The sequence below is a fragment of the Ursus maritimus genome, unplaced genomic scaffold (genome assembly GCF_017311325.1).
Source record: "Ursus maritimus isolate PB19 unplaced genomic scaffold, ASM1731132v1 scaffold_12, whole genome shotgun sequence".
NCBI classification, from domain to species: Eukaryota; Metazoa; Chordata; class Mammalia; order Carnivora; family Ursidae; genus Ursus; species Ursus maritimus.
In genome coordinates this window covers 10835963-10853810 of record NW_024423564.1, presented here as the reverse complement: position 1 = coordinate 10853810, position 17848 = coordinate 10835963, and the positions used below count along the sequence as shown (strand labels likewise).

The 17848-nt window shown below is 43.8% G+C and overlaps 1 pseudogene; it reads right to left on the bottom strand.

Annotated features, from left to right (window-relative positions):
* Positions 1-2579: 2579 nt before the first annotated feature.
* On the bottom strand, positions 2580-3073 carry LOC103669439 (annotated as a pseudogene).
* Between the last annotated feature and the right edge of the window lie 14775 nt (positions 3074-17848).

The window sequence follows — 17848 nt, the reverse complement described above, 5'->3', positions numbered from 1 at the left end:
CAGGGTCTCAGTCTGCTGTTTCGCGGGTGCCGACCGCGAGTCCGCCCGCTCCCCCGTGCAGGTGGCCCGCCAGCCGCCAGCCGCCCCGCGTGCGCTCCGGGAGCTCCCGGTCTCAGTCTGGATCCCCTGAGCACACCGGGATTCCGGTGTTCCGGGAGATGCCTGGCGGCGCGCGCGTTCACGGCTCACCGGTCTCAGTCCGCTCTCTCGAGGGTGCCCTCTGTGAGTCCGCCCGCTCCCCCGTGCAGGTGGCTGCCGCTTCCCGGCACCCAAACGCGGCGGCTCCCTCGGCACCCAAACGCGGCGGCTCCCTCCCCCTTCCGTTTATCTTCCGATATCCATGCACGACAGACAGCTCCCCTCTTCGTACCTCAATACTCATGGAGATGTTCATTTGTAGAGATCCAGATGCATCATCCTGCGTCTCAGGCTGATTCCGTGGTTATTTAGGCTGGTCTGGTACCTATCCAGCTCGACTCAGGGGACTGGCTGAAAAAGGGGTATCCTACCCCTCCGCCATCTTAACTCCTCCCACAAGGGTTCCATTTCTCCACATCCTTGCCAACACTTGTTGTTTCTTGTGTTTTTGATTTTAGCCATTCTGACATGTGTGAGGTGATATCTCATTGTGGTTTTGATTTGCATTTGCCTAATGATGAGTGATGTGGGGTATCTTTTCATGTGCCTCTTGGCCATCTGTGTGTCTTCTTTGGAGAAATGTCTGTTCATGTCTTCTGCCCATTTTTAATTGGATTATTTGTTTTTTTGGTGTTGGGTTGTATAAGTTCTTTATAGATTTTAGATGTTAACTTCTTATCAGATATGTCCTTTCCAGATACCTTCTCCCATTTAATAGATTGTCTTTTTGTTTTGTTGATGGTTTCCTTTGCTGTGCAGAAGCTTTTGATTTTGATGTAGTCTTAGTAGTTTATTTTTGTTTTTGTTTCTCTTGCCTCAGGAGACATATGTAGAAAAATGTTGCTGCAGCTGATGTCAGAGAAATTACTGCCTGTGCTCTCTTCCTGCATTTTTATGGTTTCAGGTCTCACTTTAAACCATTTTGAGTTTATTTTTGCATATGGTGTAAGAAAGTGGTCCAGTTTCATTCTTTTGCATGTAGCTGCCCAGTTTTCCCAGCACCATTTGTTGAAGAGACTTTTCCCCATTGCATATTCTTGCCTCCTATGTCAGAGATTAAATGATCACATAATCATGGATTTATTTCTGGGCTCTCTATTCTGTTCCATTCATCTATGTGTCTATTTTTGTGCCAGTACCATGTTGTCTTAATGAATAAAGCTTTGTAGTATATCTTCAAATCTGGTATTGTGATATCTCTAGCTGTGTTCTTTCTCAAGATTGTTTTAGCTATTTGGGGTCTTTTGTGGTTCAATACAAATTTTAGGATTATCTGTTCTAGCTCTGTGAAAAATGTTGGTATTTTTATAGCAGTCACATTAAATCTATAGATTACTTTGGGTTGTATGGACATTTTAACAATATTTTTTCTCCCAATCCATGATGCTAGAATACCTTCTCATTTTTTTGTGTCATATGCAATTTCTTTCATCAGTGTTTATGGTTTTCAGAGTACAAGTCTTTCACCTCCTTGATTATGTTTCTTCCTAAGTATTTTATTATTTTCGGTGTAATTGTAAATAGGACTCTATTCTTAATTTCTCTTTCTGCTTCTTCATTATTAGTGTATAGAAATAAAATGAATTTCTGTATATTGATTTTGTATTCTGCCACTTTACTAAATTCATTTATCATTTCTAGTAGTTTTTCGGTGGAGTCTTTAGGGTTTTCTATATATAGTATCATGTCATCTGTAAATAGTGAAAGTTTTGCTTTTTCCTTATCAATTTGGATGCCCTTTATTTCTCTTTCTTGTCTGATTGCTAAAGATAAGATTTCCAGTACTATGTTGAATAAAAGTGGTGGGAGTGGACATCCTTGGCTTGTTCCTGACCGTAGGGGAAAAGCTCTCAGGTTTTCACCATTGAGTATAATGTTAACTGTGGGGTTTTTCATAGATGGCCTTGATTATATTGAGGTATGTTCCCTCTAAACCTACTTTGTTGAGTGTTTTTACCATGAATGGATGTTGTGCTTTGTCAAATGCTTTTTCTGCATCTATTGAAATGATTATATGGTTGTTATCATTTCTCTTATTCACGTGATATGTCACATAACTGATTTGCAAATATCAAACCACACTTGTGTACTGGGAATAAATCCTACTTGATTGTGGTGAGTTATTTTCTGTTGTATTGTTGGATTCAGTTTACTAATATTTTGTTGAGGATTTTTGCATCTATATTCATCAGAGATATTGGCCTTTCTTTTTTAATTTTTATTTATTTATTTATTTTGAAAAAGTAAAGTTTAATAAAAAAAATCATATACACAGAACAACTTCTGATTTGTTTTAAGCTCTCCCACTGGGTCTTTCACAGGCAAGTTTCCAACTGAGTCCAGACCACCTCAAATGCACCCCAAGTGGCCAGCCGGCCAGCCCTTCCTGAACGGGTGGTCAGTAGTAACTGCTCCTTAGGCTCAAATGGATGTCCACGTCCTGTGTAACTAAGCAACAAGGTTGGCTTCCTGGGTGCTTCAGCAGGCCGGTTTCTTCAGCAGCCAATAAACTCTGGAATCCACTTCAAATCCGTGTAGGTTGTTGGCATCACCCTGCAGCCTCATAAGCAGGCCGCCATAGGACACGTAGGCAGAGACACGTTGCTGCTTCAGTAGAAGTTTCATCACCCTCAACCCTGTATATGTTCCCGTACATTGCATACTCAAACTGGTCAGCCCTGGAAGGTCTGTCATCTGTGGGGTTGTATTCACTGTCATCCAAGGTACCATCTTCCTATAAGGTACTGGCTACGACCAACCGGAACTTGTCACCCAAGTCCACAGGGTAAATCTGAATGTTTACATGAAAGATCAGGACCATCTTGAAAGATTCACTCTCACAGTGTAGTCAAGACACTCGGTCAAACTTCTTGCCCTCTGGGTCAATGTCTTTCACATCAAAAATATCCTCAAACAGGATGCCCACCATGGTGAGATGGTCATGAGAGTAGCAGAGGGGCTGGGAGCATAACCACGCCTAGGGGTACGCGCTCCTTTCTTTTTTTAAATAATGTCTTCATCTGGTTTTGGTAGCAGAGTTATGCTGGTCTCATAGAATGAATGTGGAAGTTTTCTTTCCTCTTCTATTGTTTGGAATAGTTTGAGAAGAATGGGTATTAATTTCTTTCTTTTTTAAAAGATTTATTTATTTATTTATTTATTTGAGAGAGAGAGAGAGAGAGAGAGAGAAGAGCGAGTGCATGAGTGGGGTGGGGAGGGGCAGAGGGAGACAGAGAGAGAATCCCAAGCAGACTCCTCACTGAGCATGGAGCCTGACACAGGGCTCGATCCTACGACCCTGAGATCATGACCTGAGTGGAAACCAAGAATCAGACACTGAACCAACTGAGCCAGCCAGGCGCCCCTTAATTTCTTTCTTTAAATGTTTGATAGAATTCACCTGTGAAGCCATCTGGTCCTGGACTTTGTTGGGAGTTTTTTAAATTACTAAATCAATTTCATTGCTTGTAATTGGTCTGTTCAAATTTTGTATTTCTTCTTGCTTCAGTTTTGGTAAGTTATATGTTTTTAGGAATTTATCCATTTCTCCTAGGTTGTCCAATTTATTGGCATATTTTCATAAATTCTCTTATAGTCCTTTGTATTTCTGTAGCATCAATTGTTATTTCTCTTTCATTTCTGATTTTGTTTATTTCATTTAAGTTTTTTTCTTTTCTTTTCGATGAGTCTAGCTAAAGGTTCATCAGTTTTGTTGATCTTTTTCAAAGAACAAGCTCCTGGTTTCATTCTTTTTTGGGAGGGGGTCTATTTTGTTTATTTCTGCTCTAATCTTTAATTATTTCCTGCCTTCTACTAGTTTTGGGCTTTGCCCATTCTTCTTTTTGTTTTTAAGCTGCTTTAGGTGTAAGGTTAAGTTGTTTATTACGGAGATAATTTTAAACTCTTCATTTGTTTTTGGACATTTATGTTATTTTCAAATTTTTGATATTATAAATATTTCTTTGAATGTCATCCTTATACATACATTTTTGTTGCATTTCTAGTTATTTCTTTATAATAGATGCCTAAAAGTGGGATTACTAGGACAAACCGTATAAAACATTTTTAAGACTTTTGGTCCATACATATGCATATCCAAAGTGCTTTCCAGAAAGATTATATTTCATACTCACCAGAGTGCCTATCTCACTAGCCCCTTAACTACAGTGAAAATTTATGTTTTTATTTTGCCAAGTTGGTAGAGGAAAAAATTATCTCATTGTTTTAATTTGCATCTCTTTGGTAATAATGAAGTTGAAATACATTCATAAGTTCTATTTGCTATCTATATTTCTTCCTTAATTAATTGTCATTTTTTGTCCTTTGCCTGTTTTTCTCTTATGTTTGTATTTATCTTATTATTTGAAAAATATCTTTATATATTATGGATAGTAATTATTTCTTTCTAGTACTTGTTAAAAATATTTTTTCCCCTGTTAGTTCCCTTTTATTTTTGGCTGTGGGTTTTTGTTAGTCATTCCTTCATTCTGTAAACCTATATTGGATATATTTCATATGCCAAAGAGTGTGCTAGTAATGGAATGCTTTTTAAAAATTGAATATCAGATTCCATGTCCTCAAGGAATTGAGAGTTCAGTGAAAGACATAGACATGTAAGTGAATCTTTGCCCTTTGCCAATTTGATAAGGATAGAGTTAAGGAAAATCCATGGAACTCTGGCTTCTTAGAGGAGGCAGTGTTTGAGTTGGACCTACAAGGATGAGTAAGAACTGCCTAGATGCAGAGATGGGAGAGGTGATGCCAGGCAGAACGAGTGTGGGCATACAGGCACGCACGGTCATGAAGGTACATGGTGTTTGCAGAATGGCATGATGGGACAGTGTCACTGGAGCACATAGGAAAGTGAGGTGATGAAAATTCGTCTCATTTCTGAAAACACAGAAACTAAAGAACCTGTGGCAACACAGTGAGTGATTCCACATCCGTGACATAGTCAGAGCCTGTTTTTCATCTGTGGTGTAACAACTATGAGGGAGACTACTACCCAAGACCAGCCTCACTCTTTTATTTATTTATTTATTTATTTATTTATTTATTTATTTATTTATTTAACGGAGAGAGAGACAGCCAGCGAAAGAGGGAACACAAGCAGGGGGAGTGGGAGAGGAAGAAGCAGGCTCCCAGCAGAGCAGGGAGCCCGATGTGGGACTCGATCCCGGGACCCTGGGATCAGGCCCTGGGCCAAAGGCAGATGCCTAATGACTGAGCCACCCAGGCGCCCCCAGCCTCACTCTTGCACTCACTCCCACGTCCCATCTTGGCCAAGGGGGACCAAGGCTGCAGAACCGCCGAGAGATCGTGCTGAAATCACAGCAACAGATTCTGCTGCAGGGCCTTCTGTTTCTCTTACCTGGTTAAGGATCTGGGACATCCTGGAAGAAAGAGAAATGGTCTGGCTGTAGGTTGTGTCTCTACCCTTGTCCTAACTCTCGACGTTGCACCTCATTTAACTCAGGCTGAAGAGCCCAAGACGTTGCTGATCTTCACAGAGGCAGTGAATGGCAGGCACGCACTCTCCGTGGTGACAGCCGAGGACTTCAGGAGCTGAGCCGTCTCAGTCCTCACTCCAGGGTGAAGAATTCTGCAGACAAGGACATCTGAGGTATGTGGCATTGCATTGCATAGTCTCCTTTGCTTGCTTTTTCTCTCCTTCCTGCTTATACCCTGTAACTCGAACAGGGGCTGTGATACCAGAGAAGTCAGCACTTGGTCTTCCCTCCAAAATTAATTCTTTTATCAATCAGTCTGCAGCAGGTTCACATTTGGCAAAACCACTGTATGGCCAAATGCCGAGGGTATATTCAAAGGCTAAATGTACACCTATCTTTGCTCATCGTTCCATCTCTTCATCCTCTATGCCGAAAGACGCCAATGCTGACGGTGTCCATGATGTTATTGGAGTCAGGAGAGGAGAGGGGGGACCATGAGTCCACGCTGCTTTCACTCGAGTAACTCCCACAATCCAGGCACTACCATCCACAGTCCATCCCAACGCTAGCATCCCACTGTCCTTTACCACCTCCACGACTCACCCAATTTACTGTCCCTAATTTGAAGTTTGATTTTTTTAAAGTTTAATTTTTTAAGGGGTTCTTTTGTGCTTTTTGACATCCAGATAGCTGTAACTGTAAACCAGGACTTTGTCCTGCAGCGGTGGTCAGGCATTGATAGATCGGCCCACGAATGGAGCCGAGTGAGATTTACCTGCTTGGTGAATGATTCTGACATATGTTGTATGTGCATCGCTTGGAAGCCTGGAACTCAGTGTCCCTATCAGTGAAGTAGGGGCATGGAGACAAGTGTGTAATCTCTAAACTCCCCCACCCTGCATCCCCAGTTCTAACCATTCTAGTTACCCGTGGATCTCGGAGAGGACTTTTGGTTGGGATTTGTCGGGAACACAAGCTGCCTCCCTAAAGCCCTGCAGGAATGCCTACTTGGGCTCTGCCACTTCGAAGTGAAGTGAAGTGAAGAGGGCTTCTGTCATTTTGACGAGAGACACAGTCTAAAGAGCACATACCTGGCAGTCCAGGCCTTTCCCCTTTACTGTAAGTTGTGTTTTCAGAGAGCCTTCCTTCTCAGGAATTTAATATCAGCATGTCAGTTGCAAGACAGTGGAATAGAAAGACAGCTGCTTTGAGATCTGGGATTTAAAAAATAATCTAGGTCATGCGCGTGCACACACACACGTGTGTGTGTGTGTGTGTGTGTGTGTGTGTTTTACTTGATTTTCCCCTTGAAACAACCTTGGCTGAAACAGTCTCCTTCCTGGAATGCTGTGTCAGAGTAGGAATGAGCTCTTAGGTTCTCCAGGGAAAACGTGGAAAGTTCATATAGAGCAGCCCCGACAGTTCTGAATTGAAAACGATAATCCAGCACCCTGGCATTTCAGAAGCTTCTGAGAAAGTCAGTCTGGGCTGAAGGAAGCAGAGAAATTAGGTGAAAATAATTGTGAAAAGGCAGAGGGGAACTATATGCTGTACCAACGATACCAATACTTCATACCAATTCCTTAAGCATCCTTGGAGGAAGGAACGATCCCTATTTCACAGAGGAAGAAACCAGAAGTAAAGTAACTAGCTCAGCATCACACAGCTAGACAGTTGAGGCCAACCTGAGACTCGGCCTCCCCAACGCCACAGCCTCTTTCCACTCACTCCTCTCCTTCGTCTGTCTGCAACGACACCACTCTCAGGGCTCTGATCTGAGGAAAGCTGGGTTACGTGCACCCGGTGGGGAAGGCCGGGCTCCTGGCTCTAGGCTCACTTTGAGTTCAGGGCCAGATTCTCCTGCAGGATGTGGGGTCAGGGAAGTAGAGACTCACGACGAATACTTGCATCCATTTTTATTTTCCTTTGGATTTCCTCATTTTCTTATCCCGATGGAGACCAAGTATTTCCTCTCAGTTTCTTTCAACAAAATTTTGAAAAGCTTGGGAAGAGGGTGCCATCATTTGTCTTCGCCCAGCAGTCATGTCTGAGTAATGTCAGGGAAAGTTACTATCACAGCCAAACCTTCATTTGCCCCCAGCTATTTTGGGACATATGATTTGTTACATCTTAACTTCAACCCGTATTTCTTAAAAGAGAACTTCACTGTGAGTATTTATAATCTTCTTTTCATCTTCAAAGCACTCTACAGTATTAACTAATTAAGCCTCAGCAACACCCTTGATTAACTCCTTTTTATAGATGTGGGAAAAGAGGCATGGAAATAATAAAAAATGCCCTTGGTCATGATGGAATCGGCATTCGGAGGTAGGATTAGAATTTGAAATGTCCCGTCTCCACCTCTCATAAAACCACCAGCCCCATCTCCTACCTTGATGCCTGGGTGGAGGGATCTGATCTAGCCATCTCACTTCTTAACATTCCTCAAGAGAGCCTGCCCTTCCTCCAGTGCTCTATCCTATTCATTCTGTATGGCATCATGCCATGACTTTATTCACTTCTTAAATCAGAGGAGTTATGGGGAAAAGTGAACAAAATGCCCAATTCTTATGGTTCCACTCAGCTCTCTTGCATCTCCCCTTGGAGTCTATTCTTAGACATACCATCCGTTCAGGAATCCAAGGTAAGCCAGCTTTATCTGGCAGTGTTCCCCAAAGATTTCTTCTTTCCATATGTCCAGACAGAAAGCTAAGCAGTAATTCAAAGGCAGAAAGGGGTCAGCAATAACCATTTTCACAGCTACCAGGCAGAAACTCATTGTCAATTTCATCTTCAACACAATTTCCCAATCTTTTTAATGTTGGAGGAATCACTTGAAATGTGAGATTTATGGGCAGCTGTTCCAGCCAGGTGAGATTCTTGCTGACAGGTATCAGACTGTTATTAGCATTCTGTGTTATAAATTAAAGGAGAAAACCTGTCTCTGACTATGTACCAGAGCCTTGCTGGTTGCAGGTTGGTAGGGGGAGGTGGGCGTTAGACTAATAAGCAAACCAACCACTTGGCAGAGACTAAATCGCCTTGAAGGACCTCCTTCTCTAAGAATTTATTCTTCTTCGCTGGGTTGATAGCTTTGGTATAGTTCACCTAGGATTGTCATTGAGACAATAAGGACCTTACATTAAAACCTTACATTAAAACACCTGATATTCCGGGGTGCTTGTAGGTCGTGCGACTGGGCGCCTGCCGCTTCCACCCACCCCGCCCCACCCCCACCCATCTGCATCAGAGTCAGAAGATTCAGTGAGTAGCACAGGATTCGGCTCAGAAAAATCCAGATCTGAGCTTCGGCTCTGCTACCTACTAGTTATGTGATCAATTAACTTTGCTGACCCATGGTTTTTTCACTCTAAAATGGGATAATAATAATAATAATAATACTTACCTTGCATAATGAATAAATAAAATGAATATATTTTCTGTACCCTGAAGAGTTTTTCTCAATTTTTGTTATTAATGATAATGGCTAATATTTAGCCAGGCATGGTGTTTAAGGGACTCTTATTTATAATTATGTCATTTACCTTCCCAAGAACCTGAAGAGGTTAACTACTATAATTGTATCCTTCTTACAGATGAGGAAACTGAGACCTCAGATCACCCGTCTAATAACTAGTGTGACCAGGATGCAAACCCAGTCCAGCGAGACCTAGGCTCTGGGCCGCCGCACAATATTGTCTTTAATCTCCAACTCCCTGCTGGACATTTCTTTTCAGATATCCCACAGTTCTCTCACATGTAACCAGTCTGGAACAAAATTGGCTATCTCTTCTCAAACTATGGCCTTTGTGCTAACAATCGCATTTGTCGAAGTTACAGTTTGGGGACTTGAAATCTCTGGGTCATCTCCGTCTCTTCCTTTCCAGTGAGGAGTCACCCAAGACGTTCAGTTCCATCTTCAAGACAGCTCTCTTCTCCTGCTTCCCAGTTCCTTTTGTCACAACCATGGGCGAGGCGTCCTTCCCTCAGTCCTGGATTGTGTAATAGCCTCTGAGCTTGTTTTTCTAACCCGAGTCTGTCCGACACACCACCGCTAATTGATCCTAACATATCATTTTCAACACTTACTCCCTTGGCCAAAAACTTTCAGTTGCCTGCTGGACAAAGTCCATGCCCTTGAGCCTGACGTTCCTGGGCCTTCAGAGCCTGGCCCCGCCCCTTCTAGCCACGTGCCCTTCCAGCCCCGAGCATGCCCTGTGCTTTCCTGCTTTTGTGCTTCAGCTCACGTTTCTCTTTTCCTTTCTGTCCTTCCTCTTCTTGCTGCCTACCTACTGAATGGCAGCTCTCCAGCACCCATATCAAGTCCTTCCTTGACTTCCATTCCCAAGCCATATTTCCCTTCTCCAACTCAGTGAGAGTACGCCACTCCCCAGCCTCTGTTTATGATCACACACTGCTAGTTAATTCTCCACAAATAATGTGTATACCTCATTGCACCTTTCTGAGGGGAGGGGGATGGATAGAGAACAGGCCTTATACTTCTCTACCTCCCACACAGCACCACACGAGCAGCACTGTGAGCAAAGCACCGTGTGGCATGCTGGGAATTTGGAGAGGAACCAGTTACTTTAGGGAGCTCACAGACTGATAGCGTGGATCAACACATAAACACGTATTACCACTGGGTATGAAATGGGCTGGATTAAAGCTATGCCTCAAGGATTCTGGGAGCACAGACAGGAGCACTGACTCCTTGGAGAAACCAGGGCAGGCCTCACAAAGTGACGCTTGAGCTGAGTCTTGAAGGGTGAGTAGAGTAAAGTAAAAGCCCTCCATGTAGGCAAGGCGGAGAAGACCTTTTGAGGAACAGAGAATAGCAGGCTCAAAGGCCCAGAGGCACATCCTGTACTTGTCAGGCCGGGCGAGGTAGGAGAGCAAATTTGTGGGAAAGAACACCAGGGGAAGAGGCACCAGGGTGGCTCAGTCAGTTAAGCATCTGCCTTTGGTTCAGGTCATGATCCCAGGGTCCTGGGATCCAGCCCCCTGCTTCTCCCTCTCCCTCAGCCCCTCCCCCTGCTTGTGCTCTCTCTTGCACTCTAAAATAAATAAATGAAATATTAAAAAAAAACACAAAGAACACGGGGGTGGGGGCAGCTGGAAAATAGGCAACATCCAGATGAGAAGACCTGGTCATGCAAAGAACTTGGGAATCGATCCCACAAGGTAGGTAGGAAGCCAGGAGAGACATGTAGGCACGAAGTGACGTGATCAGATCTGTATTTTAGAAAATTAATTCTGGCAGCAGCACACGAATAAATTCTAGCTGGAGACACCCGAGGGAGAGATGCCAAGAGATTCTGAGGGCCTGAGCAAAGGCCAGGATCAGGGGGCTAAGGTGGTCGGTTGATACGAGGCATGCTGAAGAGGACGTGGTAGACCGTTGGATCTGGTGAGCAAGGACCTGAGAATGATGACTGAGGTTTTTACCTTGAGAGGCTGGAGTAAGGGGGGGAGACAGAGGAGGAAAAGCCGGTCGCTGTGGCTCTCGCTGCTGCCGTTGTCATTCCTGGCTGTCGGGGTGCGGGAGGTAAGATTGCAGGCTGATGTTTCATGTGAAAGGCCCTTGGCGGGCATTGATAAAGAGAGGTTGAGTCACGGTTGAATATTTCTAGAGCCTCTCTCAGTGCCTGGCACCTAGCCTGCGGAGACATGAAATGACCATACAGAGGCGGCATGAAGCATTACATGAATGATAAATGCCCACGGAAGGCCATGCCCTTACTTTCAGTGACAAAGAATACAATGTGTACCAGTGCTTCTAGTGATGTGAGATTGTACAAAGGTCCTCGAGTAGGCCAGTGCGTGGCCTGGTTGACATCCACGCTCCGTCTTCTCTGACACACATCATCTGAGGGACGGCATGACCGAATCACTGGGGTGACAGCGGGGCTCAGACCACAGTTCTCGGATGTGACATTGATTATGGCCGTACAGGGCCTGTGAAGTTTCCTCAAAGACAATGAAAACTATGGATTTCCAGGCCCATAAATGTAGACTTCACATGACTATTTTAAGCAAGACGCGGATATATAGTACATTTGGTTTTTTCTAACCTAAGAAATATGAAATATATCCTGACAAACCGTAACCTGCTCCATATGTATCACCCTTTTCTGATCTCTTATGAGCCGCATTCTCGATTAATCCCAGGAAACTGGGGGGTGGGGGGGAGTGATGGGAGAGGGTGGAGGGAGGGAGAGAAGCAGAAGGGAGAAACAAGACTCCAACAGAGAGAGACCTGAGGAATGGTTGGATCCCCCCAGCAGATCCAGGCCTTACAGCTTAGGTCAGCAGATATGAGTGATGTCCCGTGATGCGGAATTTTAAATATTAGTGGACATGTTTCAGTAGGAACAGCACAAAGCCATTAATTTCTTTGGCATTTTCCGTACTTTGTTGCTGCGGAGCATTCCCAGTATGTTCACGTTAATAGAAAACTGGCAGGACAAGAATATTTTATGCCTGCATAACTCTAGTTAAAGACACAGTTTTGGGCAGTATTTATAAAGGTATAGACTACATTCACACAGGTCCAACAAGTGCTATTTGAAAGATGAGAATGCAGTTTGCTCACTTTAATTGCTTTTTCTACAACTAGATTCTAATCACTGTGGCAATATTGCGCTCAAGGGTATGTTTCCACCCATGACGTAAATGACATTCAATATGATTTATGCATTTCCCTTCCATGGTGATGTAGAAAGGACAAAATAACACATACTTCAAGTATAGTGGGCATGCTAGAAATTTCATTGAATTGATTACAAGCATGGAATGTAGTTTATCCGAAAATACCTGTTTTGCTTCAGAATGCTATAAGGCTTCGCCTCTCCCATTTTTCTCTTAAAACCAGAATTATATATAGGCTGCAGATAGATAGTATCTTCTAACAGAATTCCTCTATTTTTATAAATGAAAAATCTGATAAAGGATGCATAGTTAGTACTTTCTTGGTCGCGAGTGGCATAAAATCTAATATAAACTGACGAAAGCAAAAATGGGATTTATTGGCTTCTAGAAATGAAACCTCCACGGGGTAAGCATAGTTTCAGAGGCGTCTGGACTCAGATCTCAAGCCACGGTCCACCTTATATGGCCGTTTGCCACCAGGGCACATTGTAGACAATGGCAACGCTCGGCCCAGTCCCCAAAGTCTTATAGCGTTTCACTGGCTCTATTGGGGTCACGTGACCCTCCTTGCAACTAGAATGTACCTGTGGCTTAACCTAGGTCAGGTGCCTGAACTGGGGAACCAGTGTGGGAGCCAGCGTGTCGCTCCAAGCCCAAGGGCTGTGTGGTGAGGAGACGGGGCCGCCTCAATGCACAGCTGAGGTCCGATGTGCTAAGAAGGGAGACTGAGTCCTGTGTGGGAGGGTGGGGAGGGGGCAGGAACAGTAAGTGGCCTTGCTACCATTTGTAATATTTGAATTAAAATTTTCAAACAACCTTTGGACCCCCCTCCTAGGTAAAATCTTCCCCCACCTTGAGGAGGAGTTCCTGGTAGAAAAATCGTAATTGGAGTTTCCCATTGTTTGAGGAAAGCTGAAGGCAGTCATGTGTTTCCCCATTTGTGTCCCTTTCTCCTTCCTTACCACCAGTGGCAAACTCAGATCCTCACAGTGGCTTCTTCAGAACAAAGTATATCACAAATGTTTCTTTCTGGTCCCTGTGAGGATGTTAATGGAGTCTTGGCTTCCCCCACAGAATCCTGAAAAGTCTTATTTACTTGCCCACCTCCTTCACCCACAATCCTGACGATTTTGGGCTACCTTAATCTGAGAACACAGCTCCTTTCCTACGTTGCTTGTGTTTTTGTTTGGGAAACTTGCCAAGTGTTGGCAGTTGTTTATTTTTGATCTGGATGTTGGGCCAGAACCACATGCGAGTCAGGGGCTTTCCTATCTCTCCGCTCTGAATGCTTTTGTTTCTTTCGCTTCTCATCATTATTTTGAGTCCTTCAGACTCTTAGTGTTAATTCTCCATTCACTTCCTGGTCATAGATAGAGATAATGTAGCCATACCCCTCAACCGTGTCCCCAGATTTGACTCAACCACTCGGTGACATCCATTTGTCAGCTGGAAATCGACATTCTTCAAAAACTGCTGGAAATGCCCGCGTGATCCTGCGTGTTAACTGTCAGGGTGCGAATCACTGCTGCGACACACGAGTGAAGTCAGGGAGTTGTTCATTCCCAGGAGCATGGCATGTCCTGCTGGCAGGCCAGCAAATCTCCCTCCTGCCATTTGGAAATTCTCGCTTTGTTCAGGTGAAGGTCCCGTCGCCATGCTTTTTGAAAATTACATGGACCCCACCTCTATTCTTGTTTATCCAGAATCAACTAGAATGAATAAGTGGGCTTTCTGGATTTGCCACGGATGAGTCACAATCTTTTATCACCTAGTAAGATGCTTTATTCTCTCTTGCCTTTGCTAGAAACACAGAAAAGAGGATAAACATGTCTGCCACTGTATTTATAAATTTTCATTTGTTATATCGGTTATCTGTTGTGTTAACAAACCACCCCAGCACTTAGTGGCTTAAAACAACCACCGTTTTTTTTGTTCGTTGTTCTGTAGGTCAGCCATTAGGGCTGGACTCAGCTGGGCTGAGCTGGGGCTTCTTTTGCATGGGGCCATTCATGTGGCTGCAATCATCTGGCACCTCAGGCCGGATCCGATGGTCTAAGAAGCCTCACTCACAACCATGGCGGTTGTTGCCGGCCGCTGGCTAAGTCACGGTCTCCAGCAGGCTAGCCTGGGTTTCTTCCCATGGTGCAGGAAGAGATCCCAGCAACAAGAGCGTCAAGCCTAGCCTGCTACAATCATCCGCTTGGATCACATTTGCTCATATTCCGTTGGCCAAACAAGTCATGTGACCCAATCCAGAGTCAGTGTGGGAGGGCACTGCCTGCAGGGGTCCGTACAGGGAGGCAGGATCCATGGAGGGCCCTTCCTGTAAAAATGTATCACCTAAGTTAAAAATCTCTATCCTATCTTTCACTGAAAAATGAGATTTACCTGGGAAAGTGTCAGGCCAAACCAGGGCAAACCATTACCAGGAAGAAAATCTGTCAGAGATTTATAGATACGGAGCAGAGAGAGAAACCTCTTATAGATCTGTTAGGACATGGTCTGTGCATTGAAGAATTACCGTAATTGCAAAACCAAGCACACTTCAAAAATGAGGTTAGGCTTGCACATGGGATCTGCCTGGATATTTGACATGCACCTGCATTTAAGGCCCTTCCCAAGAACTTGTACTGTAGGAGAAGGGGAGGCATTTACTGGTTAGATAAGTCAGGTTGGTCATCCCAGTCCTGATAAGTAGGGAGAGAATAAGGTGACTGACCATTAAGGGTAACTAGCACTTCCTAAGAACTGATTCACAGTCATCATGTGTGGTTGATTTCCTTTAAACCTTGAATAACTCTGTGAGGCAGGTAGCAATCTTATCTCCATTTATCAAAAGAGACACATGAGATTTAGAAAGCTTACCTTCCCCAGGTTCACCAGGCTCAGACAGAAGGATTGGGTCTTGAACCCTGTCTGTCTCTAGAGCCTCGGTTATTTACGCTAAGTCCTGCTGTTTCTTCCATCGCACAGGACAAATGGATGAGCTCCATGAAATGATGTCTCTTCCAGGCCCCACCATCCAAACGTGCGGTCCTGTTGGCGGGCTCTTGCTTCTTGGATCAGTTTCTTTCCCCTGGACTTCACAGCCATAAGCGGGGAATCCAGGAGGGCCTGTGGGATGGCAATGGCTTCCATAGTTCTTACAACACAAGAATTGTTGATGATGGGGTTGATTGCTTCCTAATTGAGCTCTGGGACCCTTTCCTGGTTAAATTACTCCTGCAGAGAGCACTTTCAGATTGCCGCGGCTATTGCTTGAGAAAAGTCAGACCTATTTCTCACTTTACCCAGCTCTAAGGCGAGATCCCTTATGTTTCTCAGCAAAATGGCTGCTGAGCCCAGCATATCTGGTCTTCAGGGTATAACAAATCCTCTGTTTATACCAGCGCCTTCCCATCAAGCCGTGTAATTGAAGCTCAGAGATTGAGAATGACTGCGGTCAACACATCTTCATAATGGAGTTCTTCCAATAATACCAATAGGTAGCGATGATGATTACAATGCAATGAGGGGTGAGAAATGCTATTCTGGAATTAAGTCCATTTCTCTCACAGACATTAAAAAAAAAAAGTCGTAGGCATATAAGTGAATACAGTCCCTGCATGTTGGTGTTCTAGTCCCAAGTCCCCGCCTCTACCTCCAGGAAACTTGGGCTCCATTCTCTCATCTGTCCTCCAACACACCTTAAGCATCGTCCAGATGTTAAATTAAGTTTTTACAAATGAGGCCCCACAGATCTTTTTGCTGTCATACAGTCATATGTGTTTTGGCAAAGAGGAGCAAAGAAGCAACAGCACGTGTCAGACAAGTGTTCTTACATCTGTCTCTGCAGAGGGATTGATTGAGTGGAAGAGAAGGCAGTGTTTAGCTAATTTTGAAGAAGAATAAATGTGTTAGATGGTATTCAGTGAGGCAAGATCTGCATAGCATGTAAATTGCATAGAATTATAATGCGGAAAACCCTATGGTGAATGGGTCTAATTTATAGTATTTCTAGAGACGACAACATTCTGTAACAATAAATGGAAGGGTTGCTTTCCATCTGATAATTTATAGAAGACGCAAATAGGCTAGGGTCTTTTTCTTTTTAAAAGTAATCCTCTTGACTCATAAATTGATTTAAAAAACAGAATGTGTTAATTTTTTTCTAATTCCACACTGAAGATGTGCAGAGCATCCAGTCCTTTGCAAGATCTCAGTTCATATTTCTGTATTTGTAAAATTTGCTGTTCTCCAAAGTGGAAGACATCCTAGAAAAATTAATTATTTAATGAGTTTCAATATTCAGATTTGTGGTAGTTTGCTGAGAAATAGCATATAAATTTGGAGGCACATTGAAAATTTAACCATGGCTTGATGCAAATTAATATCCACATGGGCAATGTGCAGCCAGATAAAAAAGGGATGAAAAGAATGTCTTCAAAGAAGATGGGACAGAGAGTCTTTTTCACCATGAAACTTGTTTCGATTCAGCGGCATAATGAAGGTACATGGCAGGAAGGAGGCCTAGATTCTGATGCCAAATCCAGCCTTTAAAGTGTTGCTCAGAAGCAGAAATGGGGAAGAGGGTATCTGGAATGCTATTCAAGTAAGATATGCAGGGCATGGAATGTTTACCAGGTGTTCTCAGATTACGTACATGAGGCAGACATGGACCGTGGCCTCAAGAAATGAAGTGTCCAGTGTAGTGGAAAACATCTCGCAAATAGGAGACAAGATGTGCCAAAAGCTTGGCACTTAATGCGGGTTGTGGTCATGCAGCCTTGTGAATGTTCTGAATGCCACTGAGTCATACGTTTTAAAATGGTCACTTTTGTGTGATGTGAATTTTGCCTCAATTTTCAAAAAATGTGCTGGGAAGAGACATGCAAGAACAGAGGAAACCCACGTCCTTGGGAATCTTTGCCCATCATCTTTGGAGACAAGAAGGCTAATGCTTAGAAAGGAAGGGGCATTTGGGGGCCCAAAATACCTGTGTGAGTGTCTCCCCTGTCTTTTGTTTGACCAGAGCACATGTGGTATTTTGAAGGCTCTACCATTCTCTGGCCATTCTGGGTTAGGACACAAGTCTGTGAAGGTGTTTGCCTACCTGGTGGGAGCTGGGAACTAAAATACCAGTGTGCAGGGGGAAAGGGCGTAGATTTAAGCCTACTTTGCCCCAACTAACTGTGTGGCCTTAGGCAAGTTAATTAACCTCTCTGAAATTCTGTTTCCTCACTGGCAAATTGAGGATCATAAAAACTCCCTCGCATGGTTTTGGAAAAGATTACTCCTGTAGGCAAAGCGTCTGGCACAGAGGAGACACTAATAAATTATAATCACCTTCCGTCCTGGCCCATCTCCCAGCCCCCTCACCTTGCCCCCTGACTTGGCTAGAACTTCTGGTCATAGAAGTCATTTCCTACAATGTTGTAACAATGCTGGCCTCATTAGGTCACAGTTACGCTGGTATATAACCTTAGAGTGAGGACCTTAGAAGGAACGGGGTCTGGGGCCAGAAATCAAGAAAGGCCCTTCTTTTCTAGGCCCCCTTCCTTAGCACAATGAGGAATGTCAAGAGCATTACCATAGAAGCAAAAAATGTTAGAATTGGCTCTTGAAGATCA